This window comes from Leuresthes tenuis, unplaced genomic scaffold (genome assembly GCF_036924035.1).
Source record: "Leuresthes tenuis unplaced genomic scaffold, fLeuTen1.0.hap1 SCAF_1, whole genome shotgun sequence".
Taxonomy (NCBI): Eukaryota; Metazoa; Chordata; class Actinopteri; order Atheriniformes; family Atherinopsidae; genus Leuresthes; species Leuresthes tenuis.
The window spans coordinates 6950546-6965423 of NW_027325355.1; the positions used below are offsets into that span (position 1 = coordinate 6950546).

Sequence of the window (14878 nt, forward strand, 5' to 3'; positions counted from 1 at the left end):
ATGCAGATTAGATATCTGACTCTACTTATAACATGACAACACAATTTATCTTCTTACTTTCAACATCCACCAGTGAGCTGTGACATTCAGACACTCTGTGTGATTCTGTGTGGCTCATGCAGCCAAAACAGTTCTGATTGGCCCCAGTATGGACTGAGATTTGCAGCTGATCTTTTGTGAGGCCCAGTATCTGTTCAATGGTCTGATTATCTTCAGAAGGATAAGCAGCACGTTGAGCAGAAGGAGTGAATCTAGCTCAGCTGATGAAAGTGCTGAAGCTAAAGTAGTTTGGGTCTCGTCTGTTTCTGACCAAGCTGGTCTTTTGGGTCAAAATGGTGTTTTGGTCACATGATTTAAAATGTGAATAGTTTGAGTTTGAGGTGAAGACTCAAAGTAGGTGTTATATATGTGATGCCTGAGGCCACGTGCTCGTTTGGATGTTTTTTTCCAGATTAATAAACTGAAGACTTTCTTTAAACTTTGTTTAAAACCATCCGTCTTCTCTGACCAAACTGTGGACATTACTGTCCTCAGAGGTGAGTTCCTTCTCTTTGAGATGCAGGTGAACTGCTGAGGAGCAGGTTCTCCTGTGTGGGGCCATGTTGTTGTCAAGTGATTGTTTAGTTTCAACTGTTTAAAGGTTAAGGCTCTCCTCGCTGCACTGGCCTGCAGACACAACACTGCTCAGTTTGTGTTTACTTTCTGTCAGAGTGTGTTGTTGGCTTTGAAATGAGTCAGATTTACCATGTTTCTGATGTATATGGCGTAGAGGACCCAGATGTGGAACAGCAGCAGTCAAATAATGTGTGGCTAAAATATTTATAAAGAAAATAAGCAAAAAGCGCAGGTAAAAATAATTGAAGAACACAAAAAGAAAAAATACGACACAGCAAAGAAACCAGAAAATGACAGAAGAGGAGAATGATAATGATGGCAGACACAGCAAGGATCTGACAGAAGGTGAGATGAACCAAGGGCTACTACCTACTTCCAGCAGGATAATGCACCATGTCACAAAGCTCAGATCATCTCAAACTGGTTTCTTGAACATGACAATGAGTTCACTGTGCTCCAATGGCCTCCACAGTCACCGGGTCTCAATTCAATGCAGCCGACAAATCAGCAACAACTGTGTGATGCTATCATGGCTCCAACCTTTTTAAAGTGGCTAGTGACTGTATAAACCAATTCATTATAATCCAATCATAATCCAAACAAATCAAATGCAATTAATTTCAACTCAAAAAACAAAGTTTCCTATTTAAGGAAACCAACAGATTTCACTGATATCAGTAAATTGATCATTTCAAGTCTTATTTGGACTTCTTTGAGAACATATCCCATAAAACGTCTCATATATCTCAAAATTTAGAATTTCAAAGGTTAAACATCTCTTTGTTTTCTTGTATTGACATTTCTGACTCGTCTCCTGTGTGAAATGCTGGAGATGAGCTTCTGGAGTCTCAGTCTCAGGTGACGCTGGCTGTAATGAACATGCAACACTTCCTACGGGTAGCAAAGCAAAGAATAAGCATACATACAAACATCTTCTGCAGCTTCATTTAGCTGATTCATTGTGAGTGGTTCATTTAGCCAATCGCAGCCTGGCACATCAGGAATGGTCACATATTACAGGCTCAGTTTTTATGCCACCTAAATTTGAGCATCAGCTTCTACGGCTGAAAGGTTTTTTTGTAGGAATGAAATGTAATCTCTGATGGTGGTTTAGGTTTCAGCTGTGAAAGAGGAAACTCACGTATCTGTGGGTGCTTATTGTGGTCCTGTAACTACAGGTCGGAAGTGGGAATATGGTTCTTTATGTAGTGTTATAACAAATACTTTGAGCATTTCATGATGTTTTAGATCTAAGATGTTTCTCTCTTGTGGAATAAGCTGCCAGTAAATGTCCGGGACACAGACACCCTTTCCACTTTTAAGATTAGGCATAAAACTTTCCTTTTTGATAAAGCTTATAGTTAGGGATGGCTCAGGTAATCCTGAAACATCCCATAGTTAAGCTGTTATAGGCTTAGACTGCTGGGGGACCTCATCTGTCACACCTTTCCTCACTTTGCTCTCTTTTTCCCCTGTTTAATTTCTCAAATGATTTTATGAACATGTGACATTATTGTGGTTATTAACGTATGTTTCCCTGTTCCAACAGATATCCTTTGAATGGTGTTATGGTGTTTTTCCCCCCTCTTTTCCCTCTTTTCTGTCTTCTCAAACCCCAGCTGGTCGAGGCGGATGGCCACCCTTCCTGAGTCTGGTTCTGCCAGAGGTTTCTTCTTGTTAAAAGGGAGTCGTTCCTTTCCACAGTCACCACAGGCACGCTCAGGACGGGAGATTGGACTGAAGACACGTTTCAGTGCAATCTGTTGGTTTCCTTAGCTAGGACATTATTTTTTAAATTGGCTCTATATGAATTAATTGGATTATGATTACAATGAATTGAATTCTAATTGGCTTGAATTGGACTATATTATTTAAGTGCCTTGAGATGACAATTGTTGTAATTTGGCGCTATATAAAGAAAATTGAATTGAATTGAATTGAATTGTTCAAATGGTGCTGAGGCCTCTCGTGGTAAAGGACAGATTTATTTTTTAAATCACATATTATCTCAAACCTTCTCATACGTTCATCTGCCCGATCCTAAAGCTCTTGTTCATCTGTAATTATACATTTTTGGGGTTTGGTCTTTGGAAATCTGGATCCCCAGAATGGGATGACCACTAATCTATATGTTCTGTACACCAGTCAGCCACAACATTAAAACTACCTGTCACGTAGGGTGGCATGGAGGTGAGGGGAGAGGACCCAAATGGAGATTATAAATGTAAAACTGGATTTATTCCTAAATATTTTTTTGTGAATCCCAAAAAACCTAAACTGACCAAACAAAACCTTAGGAACAAACAAAAACCCAACTGACATGAATAACTACTTAACTTAAACATGAGAGACGGCGAGGATTTGACAATGAGTGAATGACAACTGGGAGACTAAATACTGTGGAGGGTGATTGGTGAGTGAGTGCAGCTGATGACCAGACCAGAGGGAACTGAGGAAAAAGGTGAGGACATGGCAGACCTAAAGCTAAGACAGAAACACAGAACAGGACAAAGAATGCAAAACGGTCACAGAGACATAACACTACCCTCCTATCATTACGTCAGTGTATGGAAATTGGACCTGATGTGATGTATAAAATTAGCATTGATGTGAAATTCAGGACCAAAGGTTTCTCAGCATGTAACTGGATAGTTAGTTATTCATTTCACCCTTTAGTGAAATTAATGTAGAGGTTTTAATTTTGTGAATGATTGCTTTCTTGGATCATACATAAGGTTATATATGTCCAACATGTGATTTACTTTGCCCTTGGAGTTATATCGAAGGCTGAATATGTTGTGAAGGATTCAAAGATATTCCAAGTGATTCCTGCGTCCAGTATAGAGCTTCTAGTGTTTTTATAGCTGTGAAGCACACTCACAGACCTGTGCAGTAGCTTTAGGCAGCCAGCCAAAGCTATAAATAGTTTCTCCTTCAGATTAAATCCTCCAAAATGAACCAGCAGGAAGGTGACTGATCACCAGACAAACAAAACAGACAAAACAGCTGAAGCTGCATTACAGACAATAAGAGATGTGGAAGCAGCATCAAAGCTGAAAAATGGGAACTTTAAACCTCGTTGGATGAGAAATGAAATGTGCTGAAGAGCAGGATTTCTACACATGTCAGTCATCATCATGATGTGAGTGTTCAGCTGCATAGAAACATAAGAAGAAGAAGCTCCACTTTAAGACTGTGTGATTCCAGTGATGATCCAGCATTGATCACTTCCAGTTTCTGGAGAATTTGTTTAAAAAAAGAAGCTTTCTGATGAATTGATTTGATTGTGGATGTGAAGTGTTTCAGCGCCCCCTGCAGGTTGTAGAGAGAAGAGAAAAAGCTTACAGGACCTGGTATTCCCAGGCGGTCTCCCATCCAAATACTAACCAGGCCCCCTGCTTAGCTTTCGAGATCGGGATGTTCAGGGTGGTGTGGCCGTAAGCAAAAGTCACCGTAACAAATATCTATTATATAGCTGCTTGAACCATATGTTTCTTTTAGTTTTTCACCTAATTGGCTTGAGAGGCTGATGCTGATCCTGCACATGTTCTTCTCTCTTGTGTTGGTTCTCTGCAGCTGAAAGTGAGACTCTCAGATAACTTAGTGTCTGTCGACCTCTTCTGTTCCCTGTGTGTAGTTTTGTGTTCAGCGTCACACAGAGAGACCGAGGCTGCTTAGTTAGATGAAATCATCACAAATTGCTCATTTTTAAACAGTTACATTATATTCTAGAAGTCAGAACACAGTAATAGATGTTGTTTCAGCATCTATAAAAAGCTGATTTGTCACTGATTCTCTCGCTTACGGCCATACCACCCTGAACACGCCCGATCTCGTCTGATCTCGGAAGCTAAGCAGGGTCGGGCCTGGTTAGTACTTGGATGGGAGACCGCCTGGGAATACCAGGTGCTGTAAGCTTTTTACACCTGCAGGAGGCGCTGCTGCTCACTCAACACGGACAGCTTCATGACATACTTCACATCAGGAAGGAAATCACTCAAATAAATTCACTTTTCAATCTTTGTCAAAGACTGGAAATGAGCGCACACATAAAACTCATTTAGGTCACTCTGTCATATCATCTTCCAGCACTGCTCAGCTCACAGTGACTTCATCTGTCTCAATTCTTCTGGATACCAAACACACACAAATATTATTGTCTCACATTAGTCTGCAGACTGTTAACAGATCTTCCTGCAGTCTGGAGATTCATCCCATTTCCTTCCTTCCTAAGAATCCCTGCTGATATCCAAGGTGCTGATCCCAGATCTGCTCAGATGTCCCAGGTTCTCCTCTGCTTTTATCCTCACACACTGAACTGTCTCCTCATCTATGTGTTAACAACCAGAACCCACTGATGTGGGCTCAGAAATAAAGTTTCCAATGTTTTCCAAACACAAATGAATAAATTACAGAGATTTGCTGAGGCCAGATAGAAAAAGTGCACGTGCAGCCACTTTAAACTGTCAAACAGGCAACTTTATATCTAACAGCAAACACTGAGAGCTGCTCTGCAGAATAAATACTTTTACTGGTGGAAGTGTTAGTAAATGTTGCTGATGACACTTTGATTCTTTTACCTGAGTGAGGTTTTAGATGCAGAACTTTTACTGGGAGTTGAATATTTCTCAGTGTGGCATCAGTGCTTGTAAAGGATCTACACCACTGTCACCTTTTACAAGTGAATTATAAGCTAAAGGCTTCCTGTTTGCCCCAGGTTAGGGTTAAGCTGATCCGGGTCAGGGGTTAAGTTGCACCGTCTGGGGGTGAACTGACCATCAAACTGAATCTAAATCAAAGCCATAAGAAATTTCAACCATAACTTACCTCTTTGAAAAACTGATTTAAAAGTCCATTATTGTTTTGTAAGTGGTCATATTAATTTTCTTCAGGATAACTTCACATTAAATCTGATTTAAAAAAAAATGTCATTAAAGTTGGAATCTTCCCTGAAACAGAAATGCTGAAGTGGAATGAATGAATAAATGTCCCCAAAACTTTCCATCCTTCCACTTTCTTTAATTCATGGTTTCAGGGGGAGTGGAGCCTATCTGTCACAGAAACTCCTCAACATTCCAGTCTAATAACAAGTCTGAAACTAAAGCAAAAACTGCAGCCCCAAATGAACATTGGCATGATATAGGCTGTGTCAAATGCAAAAGCAGTCCCTGTTTCCCTTTTTGGAACTCATCCTTTCTAAGGACAAAGTTAAATGTATGAGGATCAAACACAACAAGTACCTGGGACATGTCAACAGATCCAGGAAATCCAGGAACCAGCAAACTGAGAGCCAAAGAAAAACTGAGGCGTCTGCCAACAAATCAGCAGCAGCTGAAGCTGATCAACTTCCTGATGTGTCATGAGGTGATCACATGTTTCAACAAAAGACATCAAATAACAGCTGAAGCTGCATTACAGACAATAAGAGATGTGGAAGCAGCATCAAAGCTGAAAAATGGGAACTTTAAACCTTGTTGGATGTGAAATTAAATGTGCTGAAGAGCAGGATTTCTACACACGTCAGTCATCATCATGATGTGAGTGTTCAGCTGCATAGAAACATAAGAAGAAGAAGTTCCACTTTAAGACTGTGTGATTCCAGAGATGATCCAGCATTGATCACTTCCAGTTTCTGGAGAATTTGTTTAAAAAAAGAAGCTTTCTGGTGAATTGATTTGATTGTGGATGTGAAGTGTGTCAACGCCCCCTGCAGGTTGTAGAGAGAAGAGAAAAAGCTTACAGCACCTGGTATTCCCAGGCGGTCTCCCATCCAAATACTAACCAGGCCCCCTGCTTAGCTTTCGAGATCAGGCGTGTTCAGGGTGGTGTGGCCGTAAGCAAAAGTCACCGTAACAAATATCTATTATATAGCTGCTTGAACCATATGTTTCTTTTATTTTTTTCACCTAATTGGCTTGAGAGGCTGATGTTGATCCTGCACATGTTCTTCTCTCTCGTGTTGGTTCTCTGCAGCTGAAAGTGAGACTCTCAGATAACTTAGTGTCTGTCGACCTCTTCTGTTCCCTGTGTGTAGTTTTGTGTTCAGCGTCACACAGAGAGACCGAGGCTGCTTAGTTAGATGAAATCATCACAAATTGCTCATTTTTAAACAGTTACATTATATTCTAGAAGTCAGAACACAGTAATAGATGTTGTTTCAGCATCTATATAAAGCTGATTTGTGACTGATTCTCTTGCTTACGGCCATACCACCCTGAACACGCCCGATCTCGTCCGATCTCGGAAGCTAAGCAGGGTCGGGCCTGGTTAGTACTTGGATGGGAGACCGCCTGGGAATACCAGGTGCTGTAAGCTTTTTACACCTGCAGGAGGCGCTGCTGCTCACTCAACACGGACAGCTTCATGACATACTTCACATCAGGAAGGAAATCGGTCAAATAAATTCACTTTTCAATCTTTGTCAAAGACTGGAAATGAGCGCACACACAAAACTCATTTAGGTCACTCTGTCATATCATCTTCCAGCACTGCTCAGCTCACAGTGACTTCATCTGTCTCAATTCTTCTGGATACCAAACACACACAAATATTATTGTCTCACATTAGTCTGCAGACTGTTAACAGATCTTCCTGCAGTCTACAGATTCATCCCATTTCCTTCCTTCCTAAGAATCCCTGCTGATATCCAAGGTGCTGATCCCAGATCTGCTCAGATGTCCCAGGTTCTCCTCTTCTTTTATCCTCACACACTGAACTGTCTCCTCATCTATGTGTAAACAACCAGAACCCACTGATGTGGGCTCAGAAATAAAGTTTCCAATGTTTTCCAAACACAAATGAATAAATTACAGAGATTTACTGAGGCCAGATAGAAAAAGTGCACGTGCAGCCACTTTAAACTGTCAAACAGGCAACTTTATATCTAACAGCAAACACTGAGAGCTGCTCTGCAGAATAAATACTTTTACTGGTGGAAGTGTTAGTAAATGTTGCTGATGACACTTTGATTCTTTTACCTGAGTGAGGTTTTAGGTGCAGAGGCCCAAAAAATACTGAGGTCATGAGTCAGAACTTCTAGTCGGGTTCGGGGCTCCCCTGGAAATTTATTTAATTCCATTATTTAAATCTGGCCATTTTCAGAGTCTTAAATGAACAAAAATAATGACTTTTAGGTTTATTTGTTTTGTTTGTTATCAGAGAACATCAGCCTCATCCTAAATGATTTGCAAATGAGTTACAATGTAAAACTGGAGAATGAATTTCATCAAGTCATGGATTAGGAATAAAAAGGAATGAACTGTCCCGGGACAGAGGGATAATATATACAAATTAAACTTTGATTCATGTTTCCTTGCTATCTGAGTAGGACGCTGGGCTGCAATACAAATATCTCCACATTAAAATGCATTTTTTCTCACAGTCATCTACCACTTAAACTGCTCTCCACCTACATGTTTAGCTTGATGTGCTCCTCTTTCAGTGACTGGTGTGACTGACTGACTCACTAACGGTAACAACATCAAAGTCCGACTTGTGTGGTAGTTACCATAGCGACAGTGCATGTTGTCGATGACGCGCAGCACGTCTGCCCAAACTGAGCCACTGTTTTATTAAACAGCCCTACTCTTGGCTCTTCAAATATAAAATCACCACAATTTCAGCAACAAAAAAAAAATTAAAAATACAGAGGACACGACCTCGGTGTCCTCTATGGTAGTTACTGCCTTGCTCCTATGATTAGATAGAGAGGACAGCTGATTTTCCTTTGCCTGCCTTTTGTGTTGAAGGACTGAGTCACACAGTTTTATCAACCACATATTTTATTTTTTGGACGTTTTTGAAAGAGTATCCATACCAAGGAGTAAAATTGTACAATCCTCTTTTTCCTAAATCAGCACCAACTTGTGCGCACCGCATGGAGTTGGCGCTCAGATCCCGGCCGGCAGAAATTGCTGCTCCTTGATTGGATGATTGGTTGGCCCATGGGTGGGCACCGGGTTAATTGTGCAGGCTTTTGAGTAGTTCTCCTTGTTGCTGATTGTTACCATGGGATTGTTTTTCCTGTTTCCTTCTCCTTTGGCTTCTGTGTCCAAATTCCAAATGGAGAGCATGGAAAAATATATGCATTGCAAATGAATATGCAAGAAGAAACCAAATAGATTCAATTAGTGACACCCAGAGGTGAGAAGGCAAATAGCACAGAAACTCTCAGCTGAATGTTCCACTTTTTCAACATTAACCAATTTAAGCCCTCTCTTTGGAATTGGTCAATCACACACTCTGGTGTGACTGGATAACTGACTAACCTCATCCACTCATCTTCTTTCCAGAACACAAACATGACAGCACACCTGAAGGTTCCACCGAGATTTGAACTCGGATCACTGGATTCAAAGTCCAGAGTGCTGACCTTTACACCATGGAACCCCTTCCACAGGCAAACTATGCTCTTATTCATGCAAATGCTTGACAACATAAAGGTTAAATTTTTCAGCGGTGCTCTTACAGCTTGTATTCTTAATATGGGCACGACAGTTAAGCAACACATTCTGTATCTTCGCTGGTCAAAGGTTAGAATCCGCCTGTCACGCGGAGGAATGGGGTTCGATTCCTTGACAGGGAGGGTGCCATTTTCGCTGAGCAGCTGGTGGTTCACCAAAGTCCGTTTCACACCTCAGCATTGGAGAATCTCTTGAAAACGTCCAAAAAATGACTTTACGACAGAGATTATCTGCTGGAAATGCATTCTCACAGAGCTCCAGAGTGGTGCCTGGGGACAGCTCATAGGACGCAGGGCGGGATCCGCTTTGTCCGATGCAGAACATTTGCTGTTTTCTTTCCAGCATGTCAAGAATAGCAGACGAGGCTCCCTCCTATCCATAATTATGAATATGTTGATGTTGCCATCAGTAACGTGCAGTCATACATCTACACACAAGAATGAAATAAACAGAGTTGGAGCAAGCAAAGACCTTCCGCGTGTGAGGCGAACGTGATAACCGCTACACTACGGAAACTGTTGCCGTGCCTACTGTTGAGAATTCCAACAGACAAATAATAGATAGATTTATCCATTATCATTTTTTAGTTGATGTTAATCATCAAAAAGTCCATTTTAATCATTCTTTTGGAAAGTAGTGTTTCTACCATGTTTGAGAGAAAATGGCCTGGGTGTGCAGGCTTTTGAGTAGTCAAACCCCAGCTGGTTGAGGCGGGTGGCCACCCTTCCTGAGTCTGGTCCTGCCAGAGGTTTCTTCCTGTTAAAAGGGAGTCGTTCCTTTCCACAGTCGCTCAGGCTCGCTCAGGACGGGAGATTGGACTGAAGACAAGTTTAGAGAGAGAGAGAGAAAGAGAAAAACAATAACAATAAAAAAAGATCTGTCAGTCTATCAGACCATTCCACAGCTGTACTTTCTTACCGCCCGTAACCAAGCGAGAGGAAGAATGCGCGCTAATTACTGCACCCGTCCCGCTCATAGACGTCACTTTTTTCTTGACGCATTTGGCGCGACCCAGATTCCAACGACACTGGAGCGGGACTGCGGAGCGGGGGTCTGACTCTGAGGTAAGTGCAACTTCTTTTTTGGGCAATAGTCCCATGCAGAGAGTAAGCCATCAAGTTGGATAATGGAGCAGTGGGCTATGTTGTTGATCTCATCAAACCAAGTCGAACTTTCTGCCCTCCATGGTGCTGATTTCCTGCTATTTCTCCCCATTTATCTCATCCCTCTACCCAGTGCTGTCAGCTCCTTTTGATCCAGACCCACTGACTGATTTCCTAACTTATGACATGAGGTTACCGTGGCTTGTGTGTCACCAACTCAGCAGTTTTCGAGAGTTTCCGAGTCGGGAATTAAAACACAGGGACTGTACCGTATTTTCACGACCATAAGGCGCACATAAAAGTTTTAGATTTTCTTCAAAATGTGCAGCGCGCCTTATAGTGCAGTGCGCCCTGTCAGACAGTGTCTCACTCCTGCGCAGGAGTGTTGTTGTAAGGCGGACAAAGTAGAGAACGTTGATTGTACCGGTATATAAAAGTACAGGGGTGTGTGTTTAAACTGAAGGCCATCAACTACGCGGAGGAACATGGGAATCGAGCAGCCGCGAGAGAATTTAAGATCAACGGATCGATGGTTCGCAAGTGGAGGAAGCTGGAAAACGAGCTCCGACAGGTGAAGAAGACGCAGCTGAGTTTCCGTGGAAATAAGGCGAGGTGGCCCAAGTTGGAGGAAAGACTCGAGCAGTGGATCATCGAGCAAAGAACGAGTGGGAGAAGCGTTTCGACGGTCATCATTCGACTTAAAGCGGCAACGCTAGCAGAAGAAATGAAAATCGAACATTTCCAAGGAGGTCCGTCTTGGTGCTTTCGTTTCATGAAACGGTGCCATTTTTCCATCCGGACCAGGACTACAGTAGCGCAGAAACTTCCAGCGGATTATAATGAAAAGCTGGCCAGCTTCCGCTCCTACTGCTTTAAACATATCACCGATAAACACATCCAGCCCAGCCACATCACTAATATGGATGATGGATATGGACTTTCGACATCACGGTGAGTCACACTGTGGAGAAGACTGGGACCAGCGCGGTAGCGATACGCACAACGGGGTACGAGAAGTCTTCTTTTACTGTTGTGCTAGGCTGCCATGCTAATGGACAGAAACTGCCGCCTATGGTGATTTTTAAGAGAAAGACTTTGCCTAAAGAGAAGTTTCCAGCTGGAGTTATCAGTAAGGCAAATGAAAAGGGCTGGATGGATGAGGAAATGATGAAAGAGTGGCTGCGGGAGGTGTATGTAAGAAGACCAGGTGGTTTTTTCCACGCATCGCCATCGCTGTTGATCTGTGACTCTATGCGTGCCCATCTCACAGCCGATGTGAAAACACAAGTTAAGCAAACGAACTCTGAGCTTGCTATCATTCCGGGAGGCCTGACAAAGGAACTCCAACCGCTGGACATCGGTGTGAATCGGCCGTTCAAAGTCAGACTGCGAGCGGCGTGGGAGCAATGGATGACTGATGGAGACCATAGTTTCACTAAGGGTGGAAGGCAACGCCGGGCAAGTTACGCCACAGCTTGTGAGTGGATTGTAGATGCTTGGGCTAACGTGTCTGCTAGCACTGTTGTTCGAGCTTTCGCAAAAGCCGGCATCATTTCCGAGGAGCCACACGGCTTTTACAGTGAAGACAGAGAACCTGGCATGTTTGATGGAGATTTAGCACAGCTGTTCAATGCAGAAACAGAAGATGAAGACTTCGATGGGTTTGAGTTATGACGCACACTTGCTTGTTCAACCGTGTTTTAAATAAAGCACAAACAAACTCAGTTTTGCTCCCGATCTATTTTTAAATACAAAAACTTGTATGCTTGTGTGGATTGTATATAAAACTCACGCCCTATAATTAGGTGCGCCTTATGTGTGTTAAAAACACAGTAACGGCACACATAACTGAGACTGCGCCTTTTAGTACGGTGCGCCGTATGGTCGTGAAAAAACGGTATATTTCTACGGGCTCCACCCACGCTGTGGAATGGCTTCTCCACGGCCTGCGGCGTCGGTCGCTTTCCACCGGGTGCACCGGCTTTTTAATGTATATTCTCCCCTCCTGATTTAAATAAACACTTTTTTGATGTATCTCCAACTTTAAATAACTTAATTATTCAATTCAAGATCAAGGCAAAACTTGTGCAATATAAATAATCAACATCTCTCTAAAATATTTTTTCTAGGACAAGAACCAATCTCAAGTTGTGACTCTCCTGGCAAGTGAGTGTGATGAATGGGGACAAATCTACCCCCTGCTGAGCCACTTGGCAGCAGTTGCGCTGGTCAACCCAGTTTCCAGGGTAAACTGTGAGAGAGACTTCTCCACAATGAATGGAGTAAGGCAAAATGCCATGACCAGAGTTTCTGAGTGGTGTGCCTAATATTTAATCCATTTACAGGGAACTGGATACATAACCAGACTAGGGTACAAAATGTGTGTTCCAAAGGCACCTCCTGCTTTCATTCCTTTTGATTAATTGCAGTTATCTTCATTTTTAGGTGAAATCAGACCTCCCTAATAAACTTCAGCAACTGAGTTAGTTTTTGGTATTGTTTTATTCTGAATTAAATTTAAAATACTTCTGATATGCCTTTGTAAGTTCTTATTTATCAACGTATGTTCATATACAGCAATTTATATCCATGGTCTCAAAATGCACTTAAGTGTGATCCATCAGGCTTAAAAACGTACACACACATTAAATCCCCCGAGGGTCGGAGACTCTCCCACCACAGTCTCCTAAAATCCTGGGAAACACTTGATCAAACAACTGCAGAGTAGTGCAATCAAACAACACTGACTCAGTGGCGCAATAAGAGGCTGAAGAGGCAGGACAGTAGCATTCTGCTGCAAGGGGTCAACCTGCCTGACTCCCCAGAGTACAGAGTACAGCTGGTGAAATTAGTAATAAATTTGTTACATTTCAGTGAGTGTCTTCAGTTTTTTTCAACTCATTCATAGAAGACGACTACATTGTTGCAGTACTCAATTCAGAAATTTAAAAATTACTATAAAAGTACATTTAGTTACATTTGATAACACTTGGTAAAAGTTTGTCTCATGTCCAATGATGGAATCGAACCGGCAACCTTTGGATCGAGAGCCTCCTGCACTATTCTACAGCAGAGAGTCAAGTTAGCTTAGATTTCTCAAATGAATACACCAGACTGTGTGCTTTTACTTGAAATGGACAGCAGAAACACAAATAACTACAAGTTCCTTCCATTTTTTCCACTCATTTTCTCAAAATGTCTTCTTTTCCTTCATTTTTCTCCTTCCCCCTTTTCCCTCTTCTTCCGCCTCAAATACAGACTACTGCTCCCCTGCTTCAGCTCAGTCGGCAGAGCATCAGACGTCTAATTTGAGGATCCAGGGTTCAAGTCCCTGTTCAGGTGTATAAATTTAATCTGCCACTTAACCTGTGCTTCCCTCTATGCCTGCACTCCATTTCTACACTGTCACCTCTGACAGAGCCTGGCTAATGGTGTTTCTTCTATGTAGCTTATTGTTAGCTTTGCTGTTAGCTGCATCATTATATCCTCATTTGTAAGTTGCTTTGGATAAAAGCTAAATGCATAAACATAAAGTCATAAAGCCGGCTGTCGACAGTTGAACACATTTTAAAAACATACGTGAAGAACTAATTCGCACAATAGTCTCATCTTTCAACTCCACTTTCCTCTGGTTCAGCTTGTATATGAACAGTTCTGCAGTTAAAAGCTAAAATCCCAAAGCAGAGTGGAGCTTCTGTGTTACCCGAGGACTGACTGATCTCCGCAGTGAATTCATCTCTTCCCAGGATGCTGTTTCCACTGGAGCTTTTCCCTGCTCCAGTCTCCCCAACAATTAATATCTGTTGTGAACAAAATAAAACAAGTAAAGAATCAAGATTGAACCGATGTAAACTGATGTGAAAAACTGTTCCATGCAACTGTTTCTACCTTAAGCTCTCAGAATTGATATTTTTCTTTGAACAAGTTTATCAGGGGAGAGCGCGAACGCAGTCCCCCACTACCAGAAATTAAGCAGTTGACATTCCCACATTTGGAGAATTCACAAAGGTCAGAACAGCCTCAGTGCAATGGCTGAGCCTCATCTTGGGTGAACAATCTTCTTGATCATGGTATCTCCCCTGCCAAGTAAGTATGAGTTGTTTAGCTCACTGAGGGGGGACTCACTCACACACATACTGAGCACACTGACGGTGCTAACAGTCTATAAGCTAACTACACCAGAGGTTACAGAGGCTGGGATTCTACATATATGTACAGAGGAAGCAGGTTTGTTAAAAAAAAAAAGAGTGAAATAATGTAACATTTAACATTTTAAAAACATACTTCTTATTTCCCATAATGCAGTGCTGTTTATGTGCACAACAGGCTAACTCCGCGGTTCTCAAAGTGTGGGGCGCGCCCTACTGGTGGGGAATAGAGACGTGACAGGTGGGGCGCGCCAAACGGGAGGAAATATTTCCCTTTTATGCCTATCTTTATAATTTTTTTTACAATAAGCTTTTTGAAAGATACATTCACCAGATTAAATGTTGGAGAAGTTCAAATGAAAGGAACTCAACATTTGCCGAAAGCTTGACTGGACTCTTGTGCATAGTTACGGTTGCTAACGTAGGATTGGACAGAAGCCGTTTGTGGGAGGGAAACTTTCGCGCCGATGGGTAGCAGACGAGCGGAGGCAATAACAACATGGATAAATTTGTGACACGGACCACAAAAGTTGTCGAACCAGCGCCAGCA

General features: G+C 42.2%; 4 non-coding genes and 1 pseudogene across 4 annotated transcripts; 2 read left to right on the forward strand and 3 right to left on the reverse strand.

The window, feature by feature from the left end:
* Positions 1-4414: 4414 nt before the first annotated feature.
* On the forward strand, positions 4415-4533 carry LOC140309227 (5S ribosomal RNA). The gene has a single exon (XR_011916361.1). It is a non-coding gene; the product is annotated as a 5S ribosomal RNA (ribosomal RNA).
* Positions 4534-6348: 1815 nt separating this feature from the next.
* LOC140296945 (5S ribosomal RNA) lies at positions 6349-6454 on the reverse strand (annotated as a pseudogene).
* A 357-nt stretch (positions 6455-6811) lies between these two features.
* Positions 6812-6930, forward strand: LOC140283818 (5S ribosomal RNA). The gene has a single exon (XR_011910179.1). It is a non-coding gene; the product is annotated as a 5S ribosomal RNA (ribosomal RNA).
* Positions 6931-8931: 2001 nt separating this feature from the next.
* Positions 8932-9003, reverse strand: trnaq-uug (transfer RNA glutamine (anticodon UUG)). The gene has a single exon. It is a non-coding gene; the product is annotated as a tRNA-Gln (tRNA).
* A 5107-nt stretch (positions 9004-14110) lies between these two features.
* Positions 14111-14274, reverse strand: LOC140297504 (U1 spliceosomal RNA). The gene has a single exon (XR_011913233.1). It is a non-coding gene; the product is annotated as a U1 spliceosomal RNA (small nuclear RNA).
* Positions 14275-14878: the final 604 nt, after the last annotated feature.